At 54.7% G+C, this 26,774-nt stretch overlaps 1 pseudogene; it reads left to right on the top strand.

Annotated features, from left to right (window-relative positions):
* Positions 1 to 174: 174 nt before the first annotated feature.
* LOC134149720 (RNA-binding Raly-like protein) lies at positions 175 to 26,774 on the top strand (annotated as a pseudogene).

Below are 26,774 nucleotides of genomic sequence, written 5' to 3'. Positions count from 1 at the left end.
TCTTGGATTGTATATACTGAGGCCAAAGAAGCCATTTCTGGCATTATTGTTCCCTGTTTTGCTCAGAGCTGGTTAGATTTTTTCAGTGGAGATAGGGCATAATTTTTAAACTTCATGTAACAGTTACAGTCCCATCTGTCCGTAGAGCAATACAGTTGTTTTGAGTCACTTGACATGGCCGCACGGCTCTTTTTCCGGCGTGAGGCTGCGGCGGGGCAGGGGCTCGGGGAGGCTGCGGTGGGTTTCGTGCACCTCTCTCACCCGGCCGGAATCACAGCCGACGCGAGCAGCTACATGGCTCGATTGCAGCTGGCAAAGGGCCAGCTGCTGGAGGGGAGGAAGCTGCTGAGGCCCCCCTCAAAGGCGAGGGCACGCTGCCCCATCGGTGCCGCAGAGGGCCGTGAGAGGCCCGGGTGAGGTGGCGAGCGGAGCACCAGCGAAGGCGAGGCAGAGTAACGCCCGGCACGAGCTGGCAGCAGCTCCGCGGTGCAGGCATTGCCCCGCGCCAGCTTTTCGGGGGCGGTGGGGTGGCAGCAGCGAGGCCCTCATTCAGCCCCCGGTTCATTCCCGGGGTGTGCAGAAGTGCTCTGCAGGCTGGAGAAGCGAGTGGCTGGAGAGCACAGGTCGCTGCGCAGGCGTGCTTCGGCTCCTGCTGCTTAGAGCTCTTGCTTTGTGCTGGTAAGAGCTCAGTGAGGCCGGAGGCTCGCAAGGATGGTTTTTCTCCAGATACAGCACTGACCCCCGAACCTCCAGCAATCCCTTTACTTCCTCAGCAGAGTCTTCGGCCATCCGGCTGTGTGTGCGCACGCACACATGCATGTGTGTGCCTCTGGACGTGCGTGCGTCTTGCTCTCCCTCGCTTTCTTTTTCCTCCCTCCTGCCCCCTCTTTCCTTTTCCGCATTTTCTGCAAGGGCTCCAGGAGTTCTTTGGAAACACTTGCAAACATCGTGGCTGCTTCCTGTGTTTTGCGACTCCCCTTTCCAAAACCTCTTCTCAGGCTCCCTCTGCTCCGGCTCCTGCTAAGCAGGCATGGCAGTGCTGGGATGTGCCAGCCCAGGAGGCGCCTAAGAGCCTGTGCTATGGAGTTGCTGCTGCCTGCTGCTCTGGGGCAGCCGCTCTTTGTCACTGCTGGAAAGCTGCCGAATAAAAGGGCATTTATGTGGTGCTTGAATGTCACCTGAAGAGTGCACCTGCAGATCCCAGAGGAGCATCCTGCTCGGGCGGAGGTCGCTGCTGGCTCTTTGCAATGTTACAGAGTTGCTGTGACCGGCAAGAGGCCGCAGGGAGCGACTCTGCCGGGGAGGCAGCTCTGGGCGTGTCGTGTGCCCTATCCCCTCTCCACTGAGGTGGCTGTCGCTGGGGGGCTGTGGTGAAGGGGCTACAGGGCCCTGCAAGGGGGGCAAGGGGCGAGGAGCAGGGAGGGCAGTTCAGGGGGTGCTGGGCAGCTAGGATTTTGGGGTGACTCTGGGTGTTTTGGGATGCTGGGGATGATTTTGGGGTGACTTTCGGGTGTTTTGGGAGAACCAGGGTTATTTTAGTGTGACTCCAGGTGTTTTGGGGGGCCGGCGGTGACTTTGGGGTGACTCCGGGTGTTTTGGGGGTACCAGGGTGATTTTGGCATGACTCCGGGTGTTTTGGGGCTGTTGGGAGGGATTTTGGAGTGAATCTGGGTGTTTTGGGGTGCTGGGGGAATTTTCGTGTGAATCTTGGGTGTTTTGGAGGGTGTTGGGGGTGATTTGGGGGTGACTCTGGGTGTTTTGGGGTGCCGAGGGAACTTTTGGGTGAATCTCGTGGGTTTTGGGGGTTCTGGGGTGATTTTGGGGTGACTGCTGGGTGTTTTGTGGGTGCCGGCGGGGATTTTGGGGTGAATCCCGGGTGTTTTGGGGTGCCGCAGTGTTTTTTGGGTGACTCCCGGGTGTTTGGAGTGCAGGGGTGATTTTGGGGTGAATTCCGGGTATTTTGGGGTGGCGGGGGTGATTTGGGAGTGACTCCCGGGAGTTTTTGGGTGCTGGGGTTGATTTTGGGGTGACTCCAGGAGTTTTGGGGTTTGGGCAGTGATTTTGGGGTTACTCCCGGGTGTTTTTCGGGTGTTGGTTTTGATTTGGGGGTGACTCCCGGTGTTTTGCGGGGCCTGGCCAGGATTTCGGGATGCCTGCAGGGTGTTTTGGGGTGCCGGGGGTGATTTTGGGGTGACTCCCGAGTGTTTTGAGGGTGTTGGGGTGATTTGGGGGTGAATCTGGGGGGTTTTGGCAAAGCCAGTGGTGATTTTGGGGCGACTTCCTGATATTTTGGGGGGGGGCAGCGGGGATTTTGGGGTGAATTCCTGGCGTTTTATGGTGCCGGTACTGATTTTGGAGTGACTCCGGGTGTTTTGGGGGTGCCCGTAGGGATTTTGGGGTGACTCTGGATGTTTTGGGGTGGTGGGGGTGATTTGGGGGTGACTCCAGGAGTTTACGGGGTGCCGAGGGTGATTTTGCGGTGACTCCGGGTGTTTTGGGGGTGTCGGTGGTGATTTGCAGGTTACTTCCGGGTGTTTTGGGGGTGCCGGCGGTGTTTTTTGGGTGATTCCGTGTACTTTGGTGGTGCCAATGGTGATTTTGGGGTGACTCTGGGTGTTTTGAGGGTCCGTTGGGGATTTTGGGGTGACTCCGAGTGTTTTGGGGATGTGAGTCAGGATTTTGGGGTGAATCCAGGGTGTTTTGGGGTACCGTGACTGATTTTAAGGTGACTCCCGGGTATTTTGGGGGCCGGGATGATTTTGGGGTGACTCCGGGTGTTTTGTAGTGCCGGGGGAATTTTGGGGTGAATCCCGGGTGTTTTGGGGGTACCGGTGGTGATTTTGGGGTGACTCCCAGGTGTTTTGGGATCCCGGTGGGGATTTTGGGGTGACTCTGGGAGTTTTGTGGGTGCCAGGGGTTATTTTGGGGTGACTCCGAGTGTTTTCGGGGTTCTGGGCGGGGATTTTGGGGTTACTCCCGGGTGTTTTGGGGGGTGCCGGAGGTGATTTTGGGGTGAATTCCGGGTGTTTTTCGGGTGCTGGGGGTGATTTTGGCATGAATCCCGGGTATTTTGGTGTTCCGGTACTGACTTTGGGATGACTCCGGGTGATTTGGGGGGTCCAGTGGGGATTTTGGGGTGACTCTGGGTATTTTGTGGTGCCGGGGTCATTTGGGGGGGACTCCCGGGTGTTTTGGGGGTGCTGGTGGTGATTTTGGGGTGACTCTGTGGGGTTTTAGGATGCCGGTGTGGATTTTGGGGTGAATAACTGGCGTTTTAGGGTTCCAGTACTGATTTTGGGGTGAATCTGGGTAATTTGGGGTTCCGGCAGGGATTTTGGGGTGACTCTGGGTGTTTTGTGGTGCCGGGGTGATTTTGGGGTGACTCTTGGGTGTTTTTTGGGGCTGTTGGTGATTTTTGAGTGACTCCCTGGGGTTTTGAGGTGCCAGGGTGGATTTTGAGGTGAATTCCGGGTGTGTTGGGGTGCTGGGGTGATTTTGAGGTGACTGCCGGGTGTTTTGGGAGTGCCATAGGTGGTTATTTTGGGGTGAATTCCGAGTGTTTTGACGGTGCCAGTGGTGATTTGAGGGTGACTCAGGGAGTTTTGCGGAGCTGGTGGTGATTTTGGGGTGACTTCCTGGTGTTTTGGGGGTGTCGGCGGGGATTTGGGGGTGAATTCTTGGTGTTTTGGGGGTGCCGGTGGTGATTTTGGGGTGAGGCCCGGGTGTTTTGGGGTGCTGGGGGTGATTTTGGGGTGATTCCTGTGGATTTTGGAGGTGCCTTCAGTGATTTTGGGTTGACTCCGCATGTTTTGGGGTGCCGGGGGTGATTTTGGGGTGACTCCGGTTGTTTTGTGGTGCCAGTGGGTATTTTGAAGTGAATTCTGGGTGTTTTGGGTGTGGTGGCGGTGATTTTGAGGTGACTTCTGAGTGTTTTGGGGGTGTTGGGGGTGATTTTGGGGTGAATCTGGGGGGTTTTGGTGGAGCTGGTGGTGATTTTGGGGTGACTGCCGGGTGTTTGGGGGGGCCGGTGGGGATTTTGGGGTGAATTCCTGGCGTTTTAGGGTGCCGGTACTGATTCTGGGGTGACTCTGGGTTTTTTGGGGGTGCCGGGGGTAATTTTGGGGTGAATCTGGGGTGTTTTGGGGGTGCCGGTGTGATTTCGGGGTTACTCCTGGGTGTTTTGTGGATGCTGGTGTGAATTTGGGGTGACTGCTGGGTGTTTTGTGTTGCCAGGCGGAGATTTTATGGTGAATCCCGGAGGTTTTGGTGGTGCCGGGGTGGATTTGAGGGTGAATTCCTGGCATTTTGTCGGTGCTGGGGGTGACTTTGGGGTGATCCGTGGGTGTTTTGGGGGGCCGTTGGGGTTTTTGGGGTGACTCCCGTGTGTTTTGGGGGTGCTGGGGTGATTTTGGGGTGACTCTGAGTGTTTTGGGGGTGCTGGCGTGGATTTTGGGGTGAGTCCCGGGTGTTTTCGGGTGCCGGGGTGGATTTTGTGTTGAATTCTGGGCATTTTGTGGGTGCCGGGTGTGATTTTGGGGTTACTCCCGGGTGCTTTGGGGTGACTGCGGTGATTTTGGGTTGATTCCCGGATGTTTTGTGGTTCTGGGCGGGGATTTTGGGGTGACTGAGGGTGTTTTCGTGTGTCCTGGGTGTGATTTTAGGGTGACTTCTGGGTGTTTTGGGGGTGCTGGGGGTGATTTTGGGGTGAATCCCGGGGTTTTGGGGTTGCTTTTAGGGATTTTGGGGTGACTTCCGGGCGTTTAGGGGGGTGCCGGTGGTGATTTTGGGGTGACTGCCGGGTGTTTTGGGGTACCGGATGGGGATTTTATGGTGAATCCCGGGGGTTTTGGGGGTGCCGGGGTGGATTTGAGGGTGAATTCTGGGCGTTTTGTGTGTGCCGGTGTGATTTTGGGGTGACTTCGAGTGTTTTGAGGGGCCGGTCGTGGATTTTGGGGTGACTCCCGTGTGTTTTGGGGGTGCTGGGTGTGATTTGGGGGTGACTCCCGGGTATTTTGGGGTAGCTGGGGTGATTTTGGGGTGACTCCGAGTGTTTTGGGGGTGCTGGTGGGGATTTTGGGGTGAATCCCGGGTGTTTTCGTGTGCCTGTGGTGATTTTGGCGTGACTTTGGTTGTTTTGTGGTTCCGGGGGTGATTTTGGGGTGACTCCTCGGTGTTTTGGGGGGCAGTGGGGATTTTGGGGTGACTCCCGGGCGTTTTAGGGTGCTGGTTGTGATTTTGGGGTGACTCTGGGCGTTTTGGGGGTGTTGGGGTGATTTTGGGGTGATCCTCGAGTGTTTTGGTGGGCCGTTGGGGATTTTGGGGTGACTGCCGGGTGTTTTGGGGGTTGCCGGTGGTGATTTTTGGTGACCTCCGGGGGTTTGGGTTGCCATTTGGGATTTTGTGGTGGCTCCCGGGTTTTTTGGGGTGCCATGTGTGATTTTGGGGTGACTGAGGGTTTTTTTAGGGGCCAGGCAGTGATTTTGCGTTGACTTCGGGTGTTTTTTTGGGTGCTGTGGGTGATTTTGGTGTGGCTCCCGGGTGTTTTGGGTGGGCGGTGGAGATTTTGGGGTGAATTCCGGGCGTTTTGGGGTGACTCCGGGTGTTTTGGGGTGCCGGGTGGGGATTTTGGGGTGACTGAGGGTGTTTTGGGGGTGCTGGGGGTGATTTTGGGGTGACTGCCAGGTGTTTTGGGGTGCCGGGCGGCGATTTTATGGTGAATCCTGGGGGTTTTGGGGTGCAGGGTGGATTTGAGGGTGAATTCCGGGCATTTTTTGTGTGCTGGGGGTGATTTTGGGGTGACTTCGGGTGTTTTGAGGGGCAGGTCGTGGATTTTGGGGTGACTCCGGCTGCTTTGGGGGTGCTGGGTGTGATATTGGGGTGACTCCGTGTGTTTTGGGGGTGCTGGGGTGATTTTGGGTTGACTCCGGGTGTTTTTTGGGGTACTGTGGGTGATTTTGGCTTGACTGCCACGTGTTTTGGGGTGCCGGGGGTGATTTTGGGGTGACTCCCGAGTGTTTTGAGGGTGTTGGGGTGATTTGGGGGTGAATCTGGGGGGTTTTGGCAAAGCCAGTGGTGATTTTGGGGCGACTTCCTGATATTTTGGGGGGGGGCAGCGGGGATTTTGGGGTGAATTCCTGGCGTTTTATGGTGCCGGTACTGATTTTGGAGTGACTCCGGGTGTTTTGGGGGTGCCCGTAGGGATTTTGGGGTGACTCTGGATGTTTTGGGGTGGTGGGGGTGATTTGGGGGTGACTCCAGGAGTTTACGGGGTGCCGAGGGTGATTTTGCGGTGACTCCGGGTGTTTTGGGGGTGTCGGTGGTGATTTGCAGGTTACTTCCGGGTGTTTTGGGGGTGCCGGCGGTGTTTTTTGGGTGATTCCGTGTACTTTGGTGGTGCCAATGGTGATTTTGGGGTGACTCTGGGTGTTTTGAGGGTCCGTTGGGGATTTTGGGGTGACTCCGAGTGTTTTGGGGATGTGAGTCAGGATTTTGGGGTGAATCCAGGGTGTTTTGGGGTACCGTGACTGATTTTAAGGTGACTCCCGGGTATTTTGGGGGCCGGGATGATTTTGGGGTGACTCCGGGTGTTTTGTAGTGCCGGGGGAATTTTGGGGTGAATCCCGGGTGTTTTGGGGGTACCGGTGGTGATTTTGGGGTGACTCCCAGGTGTTTTGGGATCCCGGTGGGGATTTTGGGGTGACTCTGGGAGTTTTGTGGGTGCCAGGGGTTATTTTGGGGTGACTCCGAGTGTTTTCGGGGTTCTGGGCGGGGATTTTGGGGTTACTCCCGGGTGTTTTGGGGGGTGCCGGAGGTGATTTTGGGGTGAATTCCGGGTGTTTTTCGGGTGCTGGGGGTGATTTTGGCATGAATCCCGGGTATTTTGGTGTTCCGGTACTGACTTTGGGATGACTCCGGGTGATTTGGGGGGTCCAGTGGGGATTTTGGGGTGACTCTGGGTATTTTGTGGTGCCGGGGTCATTTGGGGGGGACTCCCGGGTGTTTTGGGGGTGCTGGTGGTGATTTTGGGGTGACTCTGTGGGGTTTTAGGATGCCGGTGTGGATTTTGGGGTGAATAACTGGCGTTTTAGGGTTCCAGTACTGATTTTGGGGTGAATCTGGGTAATTTGGGGTTCCGGCAGGGATTTTGGGGTGACTCTGGGTGTTTTGTGGTGCCGGGGTGATTTTGGGGTGACTCTTGGGTGTTTTTTGGGGCTGTTGGTGATTTTTGAGTGACTCCCTGGGGTTTTGAGGTGCCAGGGTGGATTTTGAGGTGAATTCCGGGTGTGTTGGGGTGCTGGGGTGATTTTGAGGTGACTGCCGGGTGTTTTGGGAGTGCCATAGGTGGTTATTTTGGGGTGAATTCCGAGTGTTTTGACGGTGCCAGTGGTGATTTGAGGGTGACTCAGGGAGTTTTGCGGAGCTGGTGGTGATTTTGGGGTGACTTCCTGGTGTTTTGGGGGTGTCGGCGGGGATTTGGGGGTGAATTCTTGGTGTTTTGGGGGTGCCGGTGGTGATTTTGGGGTGAGGCCCGGGTGTTTTGGGGTGCTGGGGGTGATTTTGGGGTGATTCCTGTGGATTTTGGAGGTGCCTTCAGTGATTTTGGGTTGACTCCCCATGTTTTGGGGTGCCGGGGGTGATTTTGGGGTGACTCCGGTTGTTTTGTGGTGCCAGTGGGTATTTTGAAGTGAATTCTGGGTGTTTTGGGTGTGGTGGCGGTGATTTTGAGGTGACTTCTGAGTGTTTTGGGGGTGTTGGGGGTGATTTTGGGGTGAATCTGGGGGGTTTTGGTGGAGCTGGTGGTGATTTTGGGGTGACTGCCGGGTGTTTGGGGGGGCCGGTGGGGATTTTGGGGTGAATTCCTGGCGTTTTAGGGTGCCGGTACTGATTCTGGGGTGACTCTGGGTTTTTTGGGGGTGCCGGGGGTAATTTTGGGGTGAATCTGGGGTGTTTTGGGGGTGCCGGTGTGATTTCGGGGTTACTCCTGGGTGTTTTGTGGATGCTGGTGTGAATTTGGGGTGACTGCTGGGTGTTTTGTGTTGCCAGGCGGAGATTTTATGGTGAATCCCGGAGGTTTTGGTGGTGCCGGGGTGGATTTGAGGGTGAATTCCTGGCATTTTGTCGGTGCTGGGGGTGACTTTGGGGTGATCCGTGGGTGTTTTGGGGGGCCGTTGGGGTTTTTGGGGTGACTCCCGTGTGTTTTGGGGGTGCTGGGGTGATTTTGGGGTGACTCTGAGTGTTTTGGGGGTGCTGGCGTGGATTTTGGGGTGAGTCCCGGGTGTTTTCGGGTGCCGGGGTGGATTTTGTGTTGAATTCTGGGCATTTTGTGGGTGCCGGGTGTGATTTTGGGGTTACTCCCGGGTGCTTTGGGGTGACTGCGGTGATTTTGGGTTGATTCCCGGATGTTTTGTGGTTCTGGGCGGGGATTTTGGGGTGACTGAGGGTGTTTTCGTGTGTCCTGGGTGTGATTTTAGGGTGACTTCTGGGTGTTTTGGGGGTGCTGGGGGTGATTTTGGGGTGAATCCCGGGGTTTTGGGGTTGCTTTTAGGGATTTTGGGGTGACTTCCGGGCGTTTAGGGGGGTGCCGGTGGTGATTTTGGGGTGACTGCCGGGTGTTTTGGGGTACCGGATGGGGATTTTATGGTGAATCCCGGGGGTTTTGGGGGTGCCGGGGTGGATTTGAGGGTGAATTCTGGGCGTTTTGTGTGTGCCGGTGTGATTTTGGGGTGACTTCGAGTGTTTTGAGGGGCCGGTCGTGGATTTTGGGGTGACTCCCGTGTGTTTTGGGGGTGCTGGGTGTGATTTGGGGGTGACTCCCGGGTATTTTGGGGTAGCTGGGGTGATTTTGGGGTGACTCCGAGTGTTTTGGGGGTGCTGGTGGGGATTTTGGGGTGAATCCCGGGTGTTTTCGTGTGCCTGTGGTGATTTTGGCGTGACTTTGGTTGTTTTGTGGTTCCGGGGGTGATTTTGGGGTGACTCCTCGGTGTTTTGGGGGGCAGTGGGGATTTTGGGGTGACTCCCGGGCGTTTTAGGGTGCTGGTTGTGATTTTGGGGTGACTCTGGGCGTTTTGGGGGTGTTGGGGTGATTTTGGGGTGATCCTCGAGTGTTTTGGTGGGCCGTTGGGGATTTTGGGGTGACTGCCGGGTGTTTTGGGGGTTGCCGGTGGTGATTTTTGGTGACCTCCGGGGGTTTGGGTTGCCATTTGGGATTTTGTGGTGGCTCCCGGGTTTTTTGGGGTGCCATGTGTGATTTTGGGGTGACTGAGGGTTTTTTTAGGGGCCAGGCAGTGATTTTGCGTTGACTTCGGGTGTTTTTTTGGGTGCTGTGGGTGATTTTGGTGTGGCTCCCGGGTGTTTTGGGTGGGCGGTGGAGATTTTGGGGTGAATTCCGGGCGTTTTGGGGTGACTCCGGGTGTTTTGGGGTGCCGGGTGGGGATTTTGGGGTGACTGAGGGTGTTTTGGGGGTGCTGGGGGTGATTTTGGGGTGACTGCCAGGTGTTTTGGGGTGCCGGGCGGCGATTTTATGGTGAATCCTGGGGGTTTTGGGGTGCAGGGTGGATTTGAGGGTGAATTCCGGGCATTTTTTGTGTGCTGGGGGTGATTTTGGGGTGACTTCGGGTGTTTTGAGGGGCAGGTCGTGGATTTTGGGGTGACTCCGGCTGCTTTGGGGGTGCTGGGTGTGATATTGGGGTGACTCCGTGTGTTTTGGGGGTGCTGGGGTGATTTTGGGTTGACTCCGGGTGTTTTTTGGGGTACTGTGGGTGATTTTGGCTTGACTGCCACGTGTTTTGGGGTGCCGGGGGTGATTTTGGGGTGACTCCCGAGTGTTTTGAGGGTGTTGGGGTGATTTGGGGGTGAATCTGGGGGGTTTTGGCAAAGCCAGTGGTGATTTTGGGGCGACTTCCTGATATTTTGGGGGGGGGCAGCGGGGATTTTGGGGTGAATTCCTGGCGTTTTATGGTGCCGGTACTGATTTTGGAGTGACTCCGGGTGTTTTGGGGGTGCCCGTAGGGATTTTGGGGTGACTCTGGATGTTTTGGGGTGGTGGGGGTGATTTGGGGGTGACTCCAGGAGTTTACGGGGTGCCGAGGGTGATTTTGCGGTGACTCCGGGTGTTTTGGGGGTGTCGGTGGTGATTTGCAGGTTACTTCCGGGTGTTTTGGGGGTGCCGGCGGTGTTTTTTGGGTGATTCCGTGTACTTTGGTGGTGCCAATGGTGATTTTGGGGTGACTCTGGGTGTTTTGAGGGTCCGTTGGGGATTTTGGGGTGACTCCGAGTGTTTTGGGGATGTGAGTCAGGATTTTGGGGTGAATCCAGGGTGTTTTGGGGTACCGTGACTGATTTTAAGGTGACTCCCGGGTATTTTGGGGGCCGGGATGATTTTGGGGTGACTCCGGGTGTTTTGTAGTGCCGGGGGAATTTTGGGGTGAATCCCGGGTGTTTTGGGGGTACCGGTGGTGATTTTGGGGTGACTCCCAGGTGTTTTGGGATCCCGGTGGGGATTTTGGGGTGACTCTGGGAGTTTTGTGGGTGCCAGGGGTTATTTTGGGGTGACTCCGAGTGTTTTCGGGGTTCTGGGCGGGGATTTTGGGGTTACTCCCGGGTGTTTTGGGGGGTGCCGGAGGTGATTTTGGGGTGAATTCCGGGTGTTTTTCGGGTGCTGGGGGTGATTTTGGCATGAATCCCGGGTATTTTGGTGTTCCGGTACTGACTTTGGGATGACTCCGGGTGATTTGGGGGGTCCAGTGGGGATTTTGGGGTGACTCTGGGTATTTTGTGGTGCCGGGGTCATTTGGGGGGGACTCCCGGGTGTTTTGGGGGTGCTGGTGGTGATTTTGGGGTGACTCTGTGGGGTTTTAGGATGCCGGTGTGGATTTTGGGGTGAATAACTGGCGTTTTAGGGTTCCAGTACTGATTTTGGGGTGAATCTGGGTAATTTGGGGTTCCGGCAGGGATTTTGGGGTGACTCTGGGTGTTTTGTGGTGCCGGGGTGATTTTGGGGTGACTCTTGGGTGTTTTTTGGGGCTGTTGGTGATTTTTGAGTGACTCCCTGGGGTTTTGAGGTGCCAGGGTGGATTTTGAGGTGAATTCCGGGTGTGTTGGGGTGCTGGGGTGATTTTGAGGTGACTGCCGGGTGTTTTGGGAGTGCCATAGGTGGTTATTTTGGGGTGAATTCCGAGTGTTTTGACGGTGCCAGTGGTGATTTGAGGGTGACTCAGGGAGTTTTGCGGAGCTGGTGGTGATTTTGGGGTGACTTCCTGGTGTTTTGGGGGTGTCGGCGGGGATTTGGGGGTGAATTCTTGGTGTTTTGGGGGTGCCGGTGGTGATTTTGGGGTGAGGCCCGGGTGTTTTGGGGTGCTGGGGGTGATTTTGGGGTGATTCCTGTGGATTTTGGAGGTGCCTTCAGTGATTTTGGGTTGACTCCGCATGTTTTGGGGTGCCGGGGGTGATTTTGGGGTGACTCCGGTTGTTTTGTGGTGCCAGTGGGTATTTTGAAGTGAATTCTGGGTGTTTTGGGTGTGGTGGCGGTGATTTTGAGGTGACTTCTGAGTGTTTTGGGGGTGTTGGGGGTGATTTTGGGGTGAATCTGGGGGGTTTTGGTGGAGCTGGTGGTGATTTTGGGGTGACTGCCGGGTGTTTGGGGGGGCCGGTGGGGATTTTGGGGTGAATTCCTGGCGTTTTAGGGTGCCGGTACTGATTCTGGGGTGACTCTGGGTTTTTTGGGGGTGCCGGGGGTAATTTTGGGGTGAATCTGGGGTGTTTTGGGGGTGCCGGTGTGATTTCGGGGTTACTCCTGGGTGTTTTGTGGATGCTGGTGTGAATTTGGGGTGACTGCTGGGTGTTTTGTGTTGCCAGGCGGAGATTTTATGGTGAATCCCGGAGGTTTTGGTGGTGCCGGGGTGGATTTGAGGGTGAATTCCTGGCATTTTGTCGGTGCTGGGGGTGACTTTGGGGTGATCCGTGGGTGTTTTGGGGGGCCGTTGGGGTTTTTGGGGTGACTCCCGTGTGTTTTGGGGGTGCTGGGGTGATTTTGGGGTGACTCTGAGTGTTTTGGGGGTGCTGGCGTGGATTTTGGGGTGAGTCCCGGGTGTTTTCGGGTGCCGGGGTGGATTTTGTGTTGAATTCTGGGCATTTTGTGGGTGCCGGGTGTGATTTTGGGGTTACTCCCGGGTGCTTTGGGGTGACTGCGGTGATTTTGGGTTGATTCCCGGATGTTTTGTGGTTCTGGGCGGGGATTTTGGGGTGACTGAGGGTGTTTTCGTGTGTCCTGGGTGTGATTTTAGGGTGACTTCTGGGTGTTTTGGGGGTGCTGGGGGTGATTTTGGGGTGAATCCCGGGGTTTTGGGGTTGCTTTTAGGGATTTTGGGGTGACTTCCGGGCGTTTAGGGGGGTGCCGGTGGTGATTTTGGGGTGACTGCCGGGTGTTTTGGGGTACCGGATGGGGATTTTATGGTGAATCCCGGGGGTTTTGGGGGTGCCGGGGTGGATTTGAGGGTGAATTCTGGGCGTTTTGTGTGTGCCGGTGTGATTTTGGGGTGACTTCGAGTGTTTTGAGGGGCCGGTCGTGGATTTTGGGGTGACTCCCGTGTGTTTTGGGGGTGCTGGGTGTGATTTGGGGGTGACTCCCGGGTATTTTGGGGTAGCTGGGGTGATTTTGGGGTGACTCCGAGTGTTTTGGGGGTGCTGGTGGGGATTTTGGGGTGAATCCCGGGTGTTTTCGTGTGCCTGTGGTGATTTTGGCGTGACTTTGGTTGTTTTGTGGTTCCGGGGGTGATTTTGGGGTGACTCCTCGGTGTTTTGGGGGGCAGTGGGGATTTTGGGGTGACTCCCGGGCGTTTTAGGGTGCTGGTTGTGATTTTGGGGTGACTCTGGGCGTTTTGGGGGTGTTGGGGTGATTTTGGGGTGATCCTCGAGTGTTTTGGTGGGCCGTTGGGGATTTTGGGGTGACTGCCGGGTGTTTTGGGGGTTGCCGGTGGTGATTTTTGGTGACCTCCGGGGGTTTGGGTTGCCATTTGGGATTTTGTGGTGGCTCCCGGGTTTTTTGGGGTGCCATGTGTGATTTTGGGGTGACTGAGGGTTTTTTTAGGGGCCAGGCAGTGATTTTGCGTTGACTTCGGGTGTTTTTTTGGGTGCTGTGGGTGATTTTGGTGTGGCTCCCGGGTGTTTTGGGTGGGCGGTGGAGATTTTGGGGTGAATTCCGGGCGTTTTGGGGTGACTCCGGGTGTTTTGGGGTGCCGGGTGGGGATTTTGGGGTGACTGAGGGTGTTTTGGGGGTGCTGGGGGTGATTTTGGGGTGACTGCCAGGTGTTTTGGGGTGCCGGGCGGCGATTTTATGGTGAATCCTGGGGGTTTTGGGGTGCAGGGTGGATTTGAGGGTGAATTCCGGGCATTTTTTGTGTGCTGGGGGTGATTTTGGGGTGACTTCGGGTGTTTTGAGGGGCAGGTCGTGGATTTTGGGGTGACTCCGGCTGCTTTGGGGGTGCTGGGTGTGATATTGGGGTGACTCCGTGTGTTTTGGGGGTGCTGGGGTGATTTTGGGTTGACTCCGGGTGTTTTTTGGGGTACTGTGGGTGATTTTGGCTTGACTGCCACGTGTTTTGGGGTGCCAGGGGTGATTTTGGGGTGACTCCCGAGTGTTTTGAGGGTGTTGGGGTGATTTGGGGGTGAATCTGGGGGGTTTTGGCAAAGCCAGTGGTGATTTTGGGGCGACTTCCTGATATTTTGGGGGGGGGCAGCGGGGATTTTGGGGTGAATTCCTGGCGTTTTATGGTGCCGGTACTGATTTTGGAGTGACTCCGGGTGTTTTGGGGGTGCCCGTAGGGATTTTGGGGTGACTCTGGATGTTTTGGGGTGGTGGGGGTGATTTGGGGGTGACTCCAGGAGTTTACGGGGTGCCGAGGGTGATTTTGCGGTGACTCCGGGTGTTTTGGGGGTGTCGGTGGTGATTTGCAGGTTACTTCCGGGTGTTTTGGGGGTGCCGGCGGTGTTTTTTGGGTGATTCCGTGTACTTTGGTGGTGCCAATGGTGATTTTGGGGTGACTCTGGGTGTTTTGAGGGTCCGTTGGGGATTTTGGGGTGACTCCGAGTGTTTTGGGGATGTGAGTCAGGATTTTGGGGTGAATCCAGGGTGTTTTGGGGTACCGTGACTGATTTTAAGGTGACTCCCGGGTATTTTGGGGGCCGGGATGATTTTGGGGTGACTCCGGGTGTTTTGTAGTGCCGGGGGAATTTTGGGGTGAATCCCGGGTGTTTTGGGGGTACCGGTGGTGATTTTGGGGTGACTCCCAGGTGTTTTGGGATCCCGGTGGGGATTTTGGGGTGACTCTGGGAGTTTTGTGGGTGCCAGGGGTTATTTTGGGGTGACTCCGAGTGTTTTCGGGGTTCTGGGCGGGGATTTTGGGGTTACTCCCGGGTGTTTTGGGGGGTGCCGGAGGTGATTTTGGGGTGAATTCCGGGTGTTTTTCGGGTGCTGGGGGTGATTTTGGCATGAATCCCGGGTATTTTGGTGTTCCGGTACTGACTTTGGGATGACTCCGGGTGATTTGGGGGGTCCAGTGGGGATTTTGGGGTGACTCTGGGTATTTTGTGGTGCCGGGGTCATTTGGGGGGGACTCCCGGGTGTTTTGGGGGTGCTGGTGGTGATTTTGGGGTGACTCTGTGGGGTTTTAGGATGCCGGTGTGGATTTTGGGGTGAATAACTGGCGTTTTAGGGTTCCAGTACTGATTTTGGGGTGAATCTGGGTAATTTGGGGTTCCGGCAGGGATTTTGGGGTGACTCTGGGTGTTTTGTGGTGCCGGGGTGATTTTGGGGTGACTCTTGGGTGTTTTTTGGGGCTGTTGGTGATTTTTGAGTGACTCCCTGGGGTTTTGAGGTGCCAGGGTGGATTTTGAGGTGAATTCCGGGTGTGTTGGGGTGCTGGGGTGATTTTGAGGTGACTGCCGGGTGTTTTGGGAGTGCCATAGGTGGTTATTTTGGGGTGAATTCCGAGTGTTTTGACGGTGCCAGTGGTGATTTGAGGGTGACTCAGGGAGTTTTGCGGAGCTGGTGGTGATTTTGGGGTGACTTCCTGGTGTTTTGGGGGTGTCGGCGGGGATTTGGGGGTGAATTCTTGGTGTTTTGGGGGTGCCGGTGGTGATTTTGGGGTGAGGCCCGGGTGTTTTGGGGTGCTGGGGGTGATTTTGGGGTGATTCCTGTGGATTTTGGAGGTGCCTTCAGTGATTTTGGGTTGACTCCGCATGTTTTGGGGTGCCGGGGGTGATTTTGGGGTGACTCCGGTTGTTTTGTGGTGCCAGTGGGTATTTTGAAGTGAATTCTGGGTGTTTTGGGTGTGGTGGCGGTGATTTTGAGGTGACTTCTGAGTGTTTTGGGGGTGTTGGGGGTGATTTTGGGGTGAATCTGGGGGGTTTTGGTGGAGCTGGTGGTGATTTTGGGGTGACTGCCGGGTGTTTGGGGGGGCCGGTGGGGATTTTGGGGTGAATTCCTGGCGTTTTAGGGTGCCGGTACTGATTCTGGGGTGACTCTGGGTTTTTTGGGGGTGCCGGGGGTAATTTTGGGGTGAATCTGGGGTGTTTTGGGGGTGCCGGTGTGATTTCGGGGTTACTCCTGGGTGTTTTGTGGATGCTGGTGTGAATTTGGGGTGACTGCTGGGTGTTTTGTGTTGCCAGGCGGAGATTTTATGGTGAATCCCGGAGGTTTTGGTGGTGCCGGGGTGGATTTGAGGGTGAATTCCTGGCATTTTGTCGGTGCTGGGGGTGACTTTGGGGTGATCCGTGGGTGTTTTGGGGGGCCGTTGGGGTTTTTGGGGTGACTCCCGTGTGTTTTGGGGGTGCTGGGGTGATTTTGGGGTGACTCTGAGTGTTTTGGGGGTGCTGGCGTGGATTTTGGGGTGAGTCCCGGGTGTTTTCGGGTGCCGGGGTGGATTTTGTGTTGAATTCTGGGCATTTTGTGGGTGCCGGGTGTGATTTTGGGGTTACTCCCGGGTGCTTTGGGGTGACTGCGGTGATTTTGGGTTGATTCCCGGATGTTTTGTGGTTCTGGGCGGGGATTTTGGGGTGACTGAGGGTGTTTTCGTGTGTCCTGGGTGTGATTTTAGGGTGACTTCTGGGTGTTTTGGGGGTGCTGGGGGTGATTTTGGGGTGAATCCCGGGGTTTTGGGGTTGCTTTTAGGGATTTTGGGGTGACTTCCGGGCGTTTAGGGGGGTGCCGGTGGTGATTTTGGGGTGACTGCCGGGTGTTTTGGGGTACCGGATGGGGATTTTATGGTGAATCCCGGGGGTTTTGGGGGTGCCGGGGTGGATTTGAGGGTGAATTCTGGGCGTTTTGTGTGTGCCGGTGTGATTTTGGGGTGACTTCGAGTGTTTTGAGGGGCCGGTCGTGGATTTTGGGGTGACTCCCGTGTGTTTTGGGGGTGCTGGGTGTGATTTGGGGGTGACTCCCGGGTATTTTGGGGTAGCTGGGGTGATTTTGGGGTGACTCCGAGTGTTTTGGGGGTGCTGGTGGGGATTTTGGGGTGAATCCCGGGTGTTTTCGTGTGCCTGTGGTGATTTTGGCGTGACTTTGGTTGTTTTGTGGTTCCGGGGGTGATTTTGGGGTGACTCCTCGGTGTTTTGGGGGGCAGTGGGGATTTTGGGGTGACTCCCGGGCGTTTTAGGGTGCTGGTTGTGATTTTGGGGTGACTCTGGGCGTTTTGGGGGTGTTGGGGTGATTTTGGGGTGATCCTCGAGTGTTTTGGTGGGCCGTTGGGGATTTTGGGGTGACTGCCGGGTGTTTTGGGGGTTGCCGGTGGTGATTTTTGGTGACCTCCGGGGGTTTGGGTTGCCATTTGGGATTTTGTGGTGGCTCCCGGGTTTTTTGGGGTGCCATGTGTGATTTTGGGGTGACTGAGGGTTTTTTTAGGGGCCAGGCAGTGATTTTGCGTTGACTTCGGGTGTTTTTTTGGGTGCTGTGGGTGATTTTGGTGTGGCTCCCGGGTGTTTTGGGTGGGCGGTGGAGATTTTGGGGTGAATTCCGGGCATTTTGGGGTGACTCCGGGTGTTTTGGGGTGCCGGGTGGGGATTTTGGGGTGACTGAGGGTGTTTTGGGGGTGCTGGGGGTGATTTTGGGGTGACTGCCAGGTGTTTTGGGGTGCCGGGCGGCGATTTTATGGTGAATCCTGGGGGTTTTGGGGTGCAGGGTGGATTTGAGGGTGAATTCCGGGCATTTTTTGTGTGCTGGGGGTGATTTTGGGGTGACTTCGGGTGTTTTGAGGGGCAGGTCGTGGATTTTGGGGTGACTCCGGCTGCTTTGGGGGTGCTGGGTGTGATATTGGGGTGACTCCGTGTGTTTTGGGGGTGCTGGGGTGATTTTGGGTTGACTCCGGGTGTTTTTTGGGGTACTGTGGGTGATTTTGGCTTGACTGCCACGTGTTTTGGGGTGCCGGGGGTGATTTTGGAGTGACTCTGGGTGGTTTGGGAGGCCGGGCGGGGATTTTGGGGTGACTTCAGGTGTTTTGGGGGGTGCCGGGGGTGATCTTTGGGTGACTGAGTGTGTTTTAGGGGCCGGGCGGTGATTTTGAGTTGACTCCGGGTGTTTTTTGGGGTGCTGTGTTATTTTGGGGTTACTCCCAGGTGTTTTGTGGTGCCAGGGGTGATTTTGGGGTGACTCCGGGTGGTTTGGGAGGCTGGGCGGGGATTTTGGGGTGACTGAGGGTGTTTTGGGGGTGCCAGGTAGTGATTTTGGGGTGACTCACGGATGTTTTGGGAGTGCTGGAGTGGATTTTTGGGTGACTGCCGGTTATTTTGGGGTGGCTGCGTGGATTTTGGGGTGACTCCCGGGTGTTTTCTGGTTCCGGAGTGGATTTTGGGTTGTATTCCGGGTGTTTTTGGGGGTGTCGGTGGGGATTTTGGGTTGAATCCCGGGCTTGCTGGGGGTCCGGGCGGGCATTTTCGGGTGACTGCCGGGTATTTTGGGGGTGCTGGGGTGGATTTGAGCGTGAATTCCAGGTGTTTTGTGGGTGCTAGGGGTGTTTTGGGGTGACTTCGGGTGTTTTGGGGGGTACCGGGGTGATTTTGTGGTGACTGTGTTTTAATGGCCGGGCAGTGATTTTAGGTTGACTCCGGTTGTTTTTTGGGGTGCTGTGGGTGATTTTGGGGTGACTGCCGGGTGTTTTGGGGGTGCCAAAGTGGATTTTGGGGTGATTGAGTGTGTTTTGGGGTCCTGGGAAAGATTTTGGGGTGACTCCAGGTGGTTTGGGTGAGGCCGGGCATGGATTTTGGGGTGACTGAGGGTGTTTTGGGGGTCCCAGGGGTGATTTTGGGGTGACTGCCGGGTGTTTTGATGTGCCAGCTGGGAATTTTATGGTGAATTCCGTGCGAGTTCCAGTGGTGATTTTGGGGTGACTTCAGGTGTTTTGGGGGGCCGAGCCGGGATTTTGGCATGACTCCCGGGTGCTTTGGGGGTGCTGGGTGTGATTTTGGGGTGACTCTAAGTGTTTTGGGGGTGAAGGCAGATATTTTGGGGTGAATCCCGGGTGTTTTGGGGGGTGCTACGGGTGATTTTGGGGTGAGTCCCGGGTGTTTTGGGGTGCCAGAGTGGATTTTGGGTTGAATTCCGGGTGTTTTGGGGGGTGCTGGGGGTGATTTTGGGTTGACTCCTGGATCATCTTGCCATTCCCGACAGCGGACTGGATCGGATTGAGCTCCAGCGCGCACCGACCTGTTGATCAGGGAGTCCTCTGACCTCCCTCCAAAGTCGGGACGACAAGAGACTCAAAGGTGCAACGCTGACCAGAGATATTTGTGCCAGGGCGAAAGGGGGGTGAATCTTTGGGTTGGTGAGTATAAAATTTACTTACTTCCGCGGAATATTATGTTGGATTATGTCGCACGTAGACGCTCAGCAAGGGTTGCCTTACTACAGTGCAAGTATGCCTTCAAGTGTATTGGATGCGGTGATTCCCTTAGTTCGGGCCTCAACAAAGCCAGGTAAAGCAAAAACCGCGACTCCGGTCAAAATAGAGCTACAACCGGGAGCGAAGCCAGTTAGGGTGCATCAGTACCCTATCAAGCTAGAAGCACATAGAGGATTGGAACGCCTAATTAATGCCTTCTTGCAATATGGCTTGCTTAGAGAGTGTCAGTCTGAATTCAATACACCAATCCTGCTGGTAAGGAAACTGGCTCCCAAGAATATCGACTGGTCCAGGGCCTAAGGGCAGTGAACCAAATAACAAGAGATATCCATCCAACCGTGCCAAACCCATATACTCTTTTAGCCTCGGTGCCTGAGACTAACAATTATTTTACAGTGCTAAATTTAAAAGATGCTTTTTTCTGTATTCCTATAGAAGAATAAAGCCAGACAATTTTCGCCTTTGAATGGGAAAGTCCCACTACGAGGAGGAAGGAGCAGTTATGCTGGATGGTTCTTCCTCAAGGATTCAAGAACAGTCCTACCCTGTCTGGTGAGATCTTGGCCAAAGAACTAGCCCAATGGCAGGAAGGTAACAAAGATGTCACTCTTTTACAGTAAGTGGATGACATTTTGACTGGAGCGGATTCAGAGCAAACATATTTAGAGGCGACAGTGAGTCTGTTAAATTTTTTGGGGGGACTTTTTTTGCTCATGGAGCAATTTGGAAAGAACGAGGGTAATGGGTAGATGTATTACCAATGGCCTTGATGAGAATAAGAATAACCCCAAGAATAAAAGAGGGAGTAAGCCCTTTTGAAATACTTTACCGGAAACCTTACCCAGTTAATGAAATAGGGGGACGAAGTGATCAAATGCATGTAAGAGGGGAAGAAATGTTGAGAGAGTATTTATTGTCTTTGTCTCGGGTACTAACATCTTCACCTAGGTACCTTAATCAGCGTACCTCCCTTCCATTGGATTCCCCTGTGCACGACTTCAAGCATGGGGATCTAGTTTATATTCGGACATGGAAAGAAGAACCACTAAGAGAAAAGTGGAAAGGACCTTACCTTACCTGCTGCTTCTGACAACTCATACTGCAGTAAAGGTGGAGGGAATAAGTTCCTGGACCCACTATTCCCGAATAAAGAAGGCACCTTTGAATGACTTGTGGACTGCCACACCCACAAGATAGCTCTCAAGATAATACAGAAGTTACAAAAGTGATGAATTGCACTTGGAAAACTGAACTCTTTTATATGGAAATAGAGTGCGCTTAGTGTTATTAGGTGTTATTTTGCATTCTGATAGTATTGTTAATTATATTTAGAGCTGATTTATAAGAGTATTAATTTGTTTAATTTAATTTGTTTGTTATAGAGTTAAGATGGAAAATGTGGATACTGTTAATTTTGTTATGCATGCTCATTGGTACAACTAACCTGATTTTGCAGCTTATACAGGCCTTCAGAAAAAGTGACTCAGATTACTGCTTGCTTCTCTGTTCCCCAAATCTCCCGGATTACCCATGCCATGGGAAATACTTAGAATTAACTTAACATCCATGTAAAAATAATTGAAGTTGTTTAAATGAGACTTGCTAGATAAGTGATATTAACAAGTCTCAAAGGGGGGAATTGTTAGAGAAATACTGTGAGAAAAACCTTGCAAATAGTTAACAAGACTCAAGGACAAGGGGGAGAGAAAAACAGTACTGCAAAGGATAACCAGCTCCGGCTAAAGAACCTTGATGAAACAACAGCGCTTTGAAGATTGCGAGGGGTAGGTAAGACAAAAACAGCAGAATAACCCAGAAGTGACCATAGGTTCATTAAGGCTTATTAACATATTAAACTTCACACCTCTAAATGAATAATGAGATGGAAATGACATGATAATGATGTTACCACCTCTTCTTCGCTTCCTATGCTAATTAACAAGAATGTGAAAGCGCAAGCGCAGGGCGATTACCTGAGGTAATAAAACTGTAACCAATAGAAAGATTTGTATAAAATACTCCCTGAAAAGTGTGTATAAATCAAGAATGAGAGGGGGAGAAGGTGTGCTACCTTTGTGGATTTGCCACCTAGCACCCATCTCTGCGCAGAAATGAAATAAACAAATATCTCGACCCTGTGTGTCTATTGGTTGCTTGCACGCTGGGTAACAGAACCCAGATTTTGGGACAACAAGGCAAAAGGCACCTCACCATTGCAAACATCTGCTTGCCGGCCTGCCAATGGCCTCTCAGGGCCTCAGGCAGCAGCAACCTCACAACAGCAAAGAGCAGCCCTGCAACCAGCACTGCACGAGCAGGCACTGCTTCACAAGTCACCTCACAGGCACCAGCAGCAGCCAGCGGCCTGCCACTGACCGCTGACGCACAAGGCACAAGGCACCTCACAAGCCTGCCTACAGCTCTGCCCTACAATGCAGTTTGGCACAAGGGCCCTCACAGCCACCACCAGCACCAAGGGCAACAGCACTGGCAACGACGGCCTCAGGCACATGTCGCCTCAGCACCACACACGGCAGCCACGCCCCTACCATTGCCCTCTTCGGCATGCCACTCACGCACAACTCTAGCCACTTCAGCACCACCAAGAGCACCCACGTGCCTTGCACTGGCCTCGAGGGCCTCACACAGAATGGACCTCACAAGCCTGCCCGCAGCTCACCACAATCACGCACGGCTGCACAAGTCACCTCACAACTACCAACAGCCTCCAGGGGCCTGGCCCTGGCCTCCTAAGCACACAGCAACAAGGCACCTCACAGGTCCCCACAGAGCACTGGCCTGGCAGACACTCTGCCACCAGCAGCCTCCCAGCAACTAGCAGCAGCAAGCGCCACAGCCTTGCCAATCAGAGCCTTGGGCACAACTCACCTCACAAGCGCAAATTGCAGCCAGGGGCCGAGCACTGACCGAGCATGCACTGCTCCACAAGTCACCTCGCACAAACACTAACAGCAGCCACATGCCTGCCACTACCCACTAAGGCACGCAGGCACAAAGCACCTCAGCACAAAGCCTGCTTACACCTCTGGCCTCTCAGCCACTGTGCCACAAGCAAGCAAAGAACCAGCCACGGCACCAACGGCCAGAGCACTGCCAAGGAGGGCCTCCCACCAAAGTCATCTCACAAGCCCAAAGAGCAGCCGCGGGCCTAGCATGGCCCTAGCATGCACTGCTGCACAAGTCACCTGGCAACAACTGACAACAGCACCTGACAAGCATTGCCTGCAAAGGCACTGAACCACAGGCCAGCTCCCAAGCACTAGCAGCACCCATGGCCTGACACCCAAGTGTCAGCCCAAGTGGCTACAGCTTAGTGGCACAGACAGGGAAGCTAAGGTTGCTCTTTAAACCCTCCAGCAGACATTCAGCTCTTCCAGAGACCCCAAGCTCCAGCACCGCTCCCTCTGTGGGCAGGTGAAGCTGCTCCTGCTGCCTTCAGCGACACCCTTGGCCCTAGGGGGACCTTGTCTTCAACTGCCCTTCTAGCACATAGCTGGAGAAGGCTTCCCACTCCCAGCAGAGCAATGATGCTCCAAGCAGAGCTTTGTCTCACCTTGTGCTAGGTTTAATCTAACACTCACCAACTCTGCAAGAGCTGAAATGGCAAAATGAGCTTCAGCATCTTTCTTCCCCCAATCCCCTCCTGGTTCACAGAGCATGATTTATTACAACCATGTCAGCTGCCTGCACTGGAGGTGATTTGCTGACAGATCACTTCTTAATTTGGAGCTGAGTGAGCAGACAGCAAGGGACTGTGAAATTTAACATCAGAGAGCGCTGAATGCAGATTTCCAGATAGCAAGGCCTGCTCCAGCTGGTGCTGCACAGGGGGATCTTTCCATTGTGGGCACCCAAATACCCTGCTTGGCTCTGGGGGCAGACTGCTGCCAACACAGAGCCATCTTCCTTGTGCTGTCCTGCATGGAAGCCTACTTGTTACCCTCTAAGATGCCTCCTGCTCCCCAGGCAGAGGAGGAGGTTGTGCAGGATGAGTGGATGTCCCTGTCCTGCTGTGCCCACATGTTGCTCAATGTGGCTGTCTCACAGCAGTGCTGTGCCATGCTGTGGCACGTCAGTGGTCACTGCAGTGTGAGTGACTCTCTCTTCTTACCTCCTGCAGCAGTAATTGTGATCTGGACTACAATCTCTACAGGGATGACTTCCCATACTGGTGAGTGTGGCCTCCCAGGCCTGGGATGTGCTGATTGCATGTGGGTTGGCAAATGATCGCAGCTCTGTTGACTGATAGCAGTGAGCTGGGTGTCCCAGGCTGGCAGCCCCAGGCATCTGTTCCCCACTTCTAGGAGAAGTTTAGCAGCACTGCCCTCTTCAAGGAACACCTGTACCCAGACTCCCGGGGCTGCATACCTTGAGGGTGGAGCAGCTGGGACAGGGACAGTGTGTTGGCCTGCTCCAGCAAGGGGCAAGGCCAGGGTAGGCACTGTGACCTCCTGTAATGCAGGTATACCTTTGCCTGGCACAATCCCTCACCCGTCGGTTTTGCCTGAAGGAACAGAGCCAGAGATGTTAACCTGTCCTGCTGCAATGCCTTCTAGGCCCTGCTCACACTGCTGTGGTTTTGTGCTCTTGTAGGGTATATGAGTACCAGAAGATCCCGCCCCTCATTAACCACATCTCTGTCAAGGCCAGATGAACTCATGTTGGGGCAGGAGGCAAAAGTAGTCTAAGCCCCCAGCCTGGGATGAGGAGCAGCACCAGCTCCATGACAGGACGGACAAAGTGTAAGTGTTAAGTGGCCTGGGTAGAAGGGAAGGAGCAAGGTGATAGTTCCATTAAGCCCTTGAGGATGCTGGAAGCATTTTGGTGATCACAGAGGTTGGAGATTTGCTCATGGAGACAAGATTGTGCTGTGGGAGGGAGAAACACAGTGACACAGACTCACAAAGTATCAGTTCCCCTGGTAGTTGCTAAGCCACAGAGGCCTAGGCTATGTTTCTTGATGCTTGACAGCAGTGCCTGTGCCTGAGTGAATTGCTCGGTGCTAACCTTGCTGCTGTGAGTCCCCTGCTCCAGCAGAGAAACAGCCCATCCTGGGCTGGCTGCCTGTCTGGGGGCTGTCTCCTGAAACCATTGCCACTGCCCAGAGACGCGATTGCCCTGGGAAGGCTGAAGGAGCCTGGTGGGAGGATGCTTTGGAGCATGCTGCCCCCGGATTGTGGATTCCCCTGGCTCTGCCTTTTCCCTGTCTGGGACTCTAACAGCTCCTCTGCCCACACTGCCTGTAGTGCAGGCCGAAGAGCTGCATTCGATCAAAGGGGAGCTGAGTCAGATCAAGGCACAGGTGGACAGTCTGCTGGAAAGCCTGGACCGCATGGACCAGCGGAGAGACCGTCTCTCAGGTGAGGGGATGTTATACATGTCATACTTAATCATGATGGGGAGAATCCCAGCTGGCTCCGACATACATGTGTCTGTACAGAGCTCGTACAAGGCCAGCCTGCAGGTACAAGGAAGCCTGGATGCCAAAGTGTGAGCCTAACCCCAAGTAGGAGCTGCCAGGCAGTGTGAAGTTGAGGGGTGGGCTCCATCTCTGCATGCAAGGGAGTGAGCTTGGCCTCCAGAGCCTGCTGGAAAATTCCCTGGGCCTTCCTCCTTCCTAGTAATGGGAAAGCTGACCACAGACTTCCAGCATCATGGAGTTTTACCCCCTGCCCTGCGAGGATAAGACTACTGCTCTGCTCAGGCACTCCAAGTTTTTGCAGTCTCTGTCCCTGCAGGATCAAAGGAAATTGAGAAGAAAAGGGTCGAAGTGGGTGCAGAGTTGCCATCCCCAGCAGGAGAGGGGCCACGGGAGCCCCAAGGGAAGGAGGGATCCAGAGCTGATGGGCACAGTGACCTGCGCAACATCGACAGTGCAGAAGAGAGCACAGACACTGAGGAGACGGTAAGGCCAGGGCCAGCTTTTGTACTGGGAGGCAGGGTGCACCGCGGCCCTAGTTACCTCCTTTACCAAACCTTATCTCTACTTGAGCCCAGATCTCTCTGCCCTGGGGTTTGTGAGGGTTTGTGAGGGCTTGGAGGAGGATTCAGAGCTGACCTACTGCACAACTCTGCACTATGAGGTGTAGGAGCAAGTGCTGTGTTGTGCTGATGTGTAGCCATAACCAGTGCCTAGATGCTGGAGGAGCCCTGAGAAGGGACTTCTTGGCTGTGGCCCTGCCACTGCCTGTATGGGCTCTGCTGGGATATGCCCGGAGTAGAGGAGATGCCTAAGCAGTATGGCTGTCCCTGCCCCGGGGTTCTAGGGCACCTGAACTGCCCTGACGTGCTGTCTGGGGCTACAACTTTTGTAGGTTTGGGAAAGGCCCAAGGAAGGTGGTGATTTTTGCCTGTGCAGTTTATGGCCCTTTACCAGGCCTGCGGCCAGCCCTCCCCGTGCTGACTGCTACCAGGACCACTCCTGCTCAGCCCAGACTGGCCCTTGCCAGCACGCCGGGTCCAGGGCACAGCTTTGGCTCCCAGGGCCTGTGCTCTGCAGCACTAGATCAAGCTGTGTTCCCAGGATATGTTTGTGCCCAGGGTCCTTAGGAACATGGAGATAGAGCTGGCCCCTTTCCGGAGCCCTGAACCTGCATGGCCCCAGGAACTCCTGCCTCACAGCAATGGTGATCAAGAGAGCCAGGCAGGGCAAACGAGCAGACAGCCCCTGCCCCATACCTGTGCATCATGCAGCTAACAGCTGTGAGTGTCTTACTCCAGCAGTGCAGGGGTTAGCCCAAGGTGCAAAAACCATCAGCATGCAAATATCCTTTATCAAAGCTGTTCAACGCAACAAGCACCTGCAGCTGCTTCTCACATGTGCCTCCTCTGAGCTTTGAATCAGAGGTAGCCATCTGCCAGGGAGGCTGCACTTTCCCATGTAATCACACAGCCCTGTGGGGCTGTGGGATCCCAGCTGCTGCGATGATGTGCAGTGTTGGCAGCATCTGCTCTGTGTCATTTGGACTCAGCACCTTCAGCTCTCTTTGCTCCAGCAGTGCAGGATCTTGGGGTGACCGACAGGCTGGTGACAATGGGAGTGGAGATAACCACTTGTGGCTCTCTCAGTACCTGCAAAGATACTGCAGCCAGAAGGAGGATGGGGAAGCAGGGACTGTGGCCAGGCTAGGGCTAGGGAGCCGCCCGCTCTGTTGGGACACTTCTCTGGTGGCTCCCTGTCATGAGGAGTGGAAGGGGTGTCCAGAGAAAACAGTGGTGGCGTGTGGCCAGCTGTGACAAGGAGGCTGGAATAAGTCAGTCCTAAAAATACCCCCTGCTCTCTGATCGCCTCATACAAGCCATGCCTGAGTGGGCAGACCTGCCTTTATCCACCTGAGGCGGAAATGGGCTCATGAGTTGGAGGGTGCCACTGGTCTCTGGGCATGTGGTGGCACAGGCATCCATTTCTCCAGGGCAGGTTGCCTTGGGATGCCCCTGGATGACAGTGCAGGCTGCTACGCCCCCCACCCTGCTACCCTGAGGGCACACAGCAGCAGGCACTGCTGCCTAGCCAACTCACTGCAGAGCCCTATCTGGCTGCAACTGTGATGCTGGCAAAGCCTAGCCTGACTTGTCAGCTGGGCACAGTGATGATCTGCAGCTCTTGTGCCCTGTGCAATACAGAGAGAACAGCTTGAGGCTGCTTTGGCACTGAGACTGTTAGGGGTGACTCCAGGCTCCCTCCCTTATCTCTGAGGCGGAACAGGCACCTATGCACAGGCCATGGTGCTGCTGCGCACTGTGCTGGGCAGGGTGATGTGTCTGGTTCTGCCAACAGGGCCAGAGGGCTCCTCATGGAAAGGCCATGCTATATGTTTTTTCTTGCAGATGAAAAATCACACCTCAGACCTCGAGGGGAGTCAGTAA

Source organism: Rhea pennata, chromosome 21 (genome assembly GCF_028389875.1).
Source record: "Rhea pennata isolate bPtePen1 chromosome 21, bPtePen1.pri, whole genome shotgun sequence".
Classification (NCBI taxonomy): domain Eukaryota; kingdom Metazoa; phylum Chordata; class Aves; order Rheiformes; family Rheidae; genus Rhea; species Rhea pennata.
This window is presented reverse-complemented; position numbering and strand designations above follow the sequence as displayed.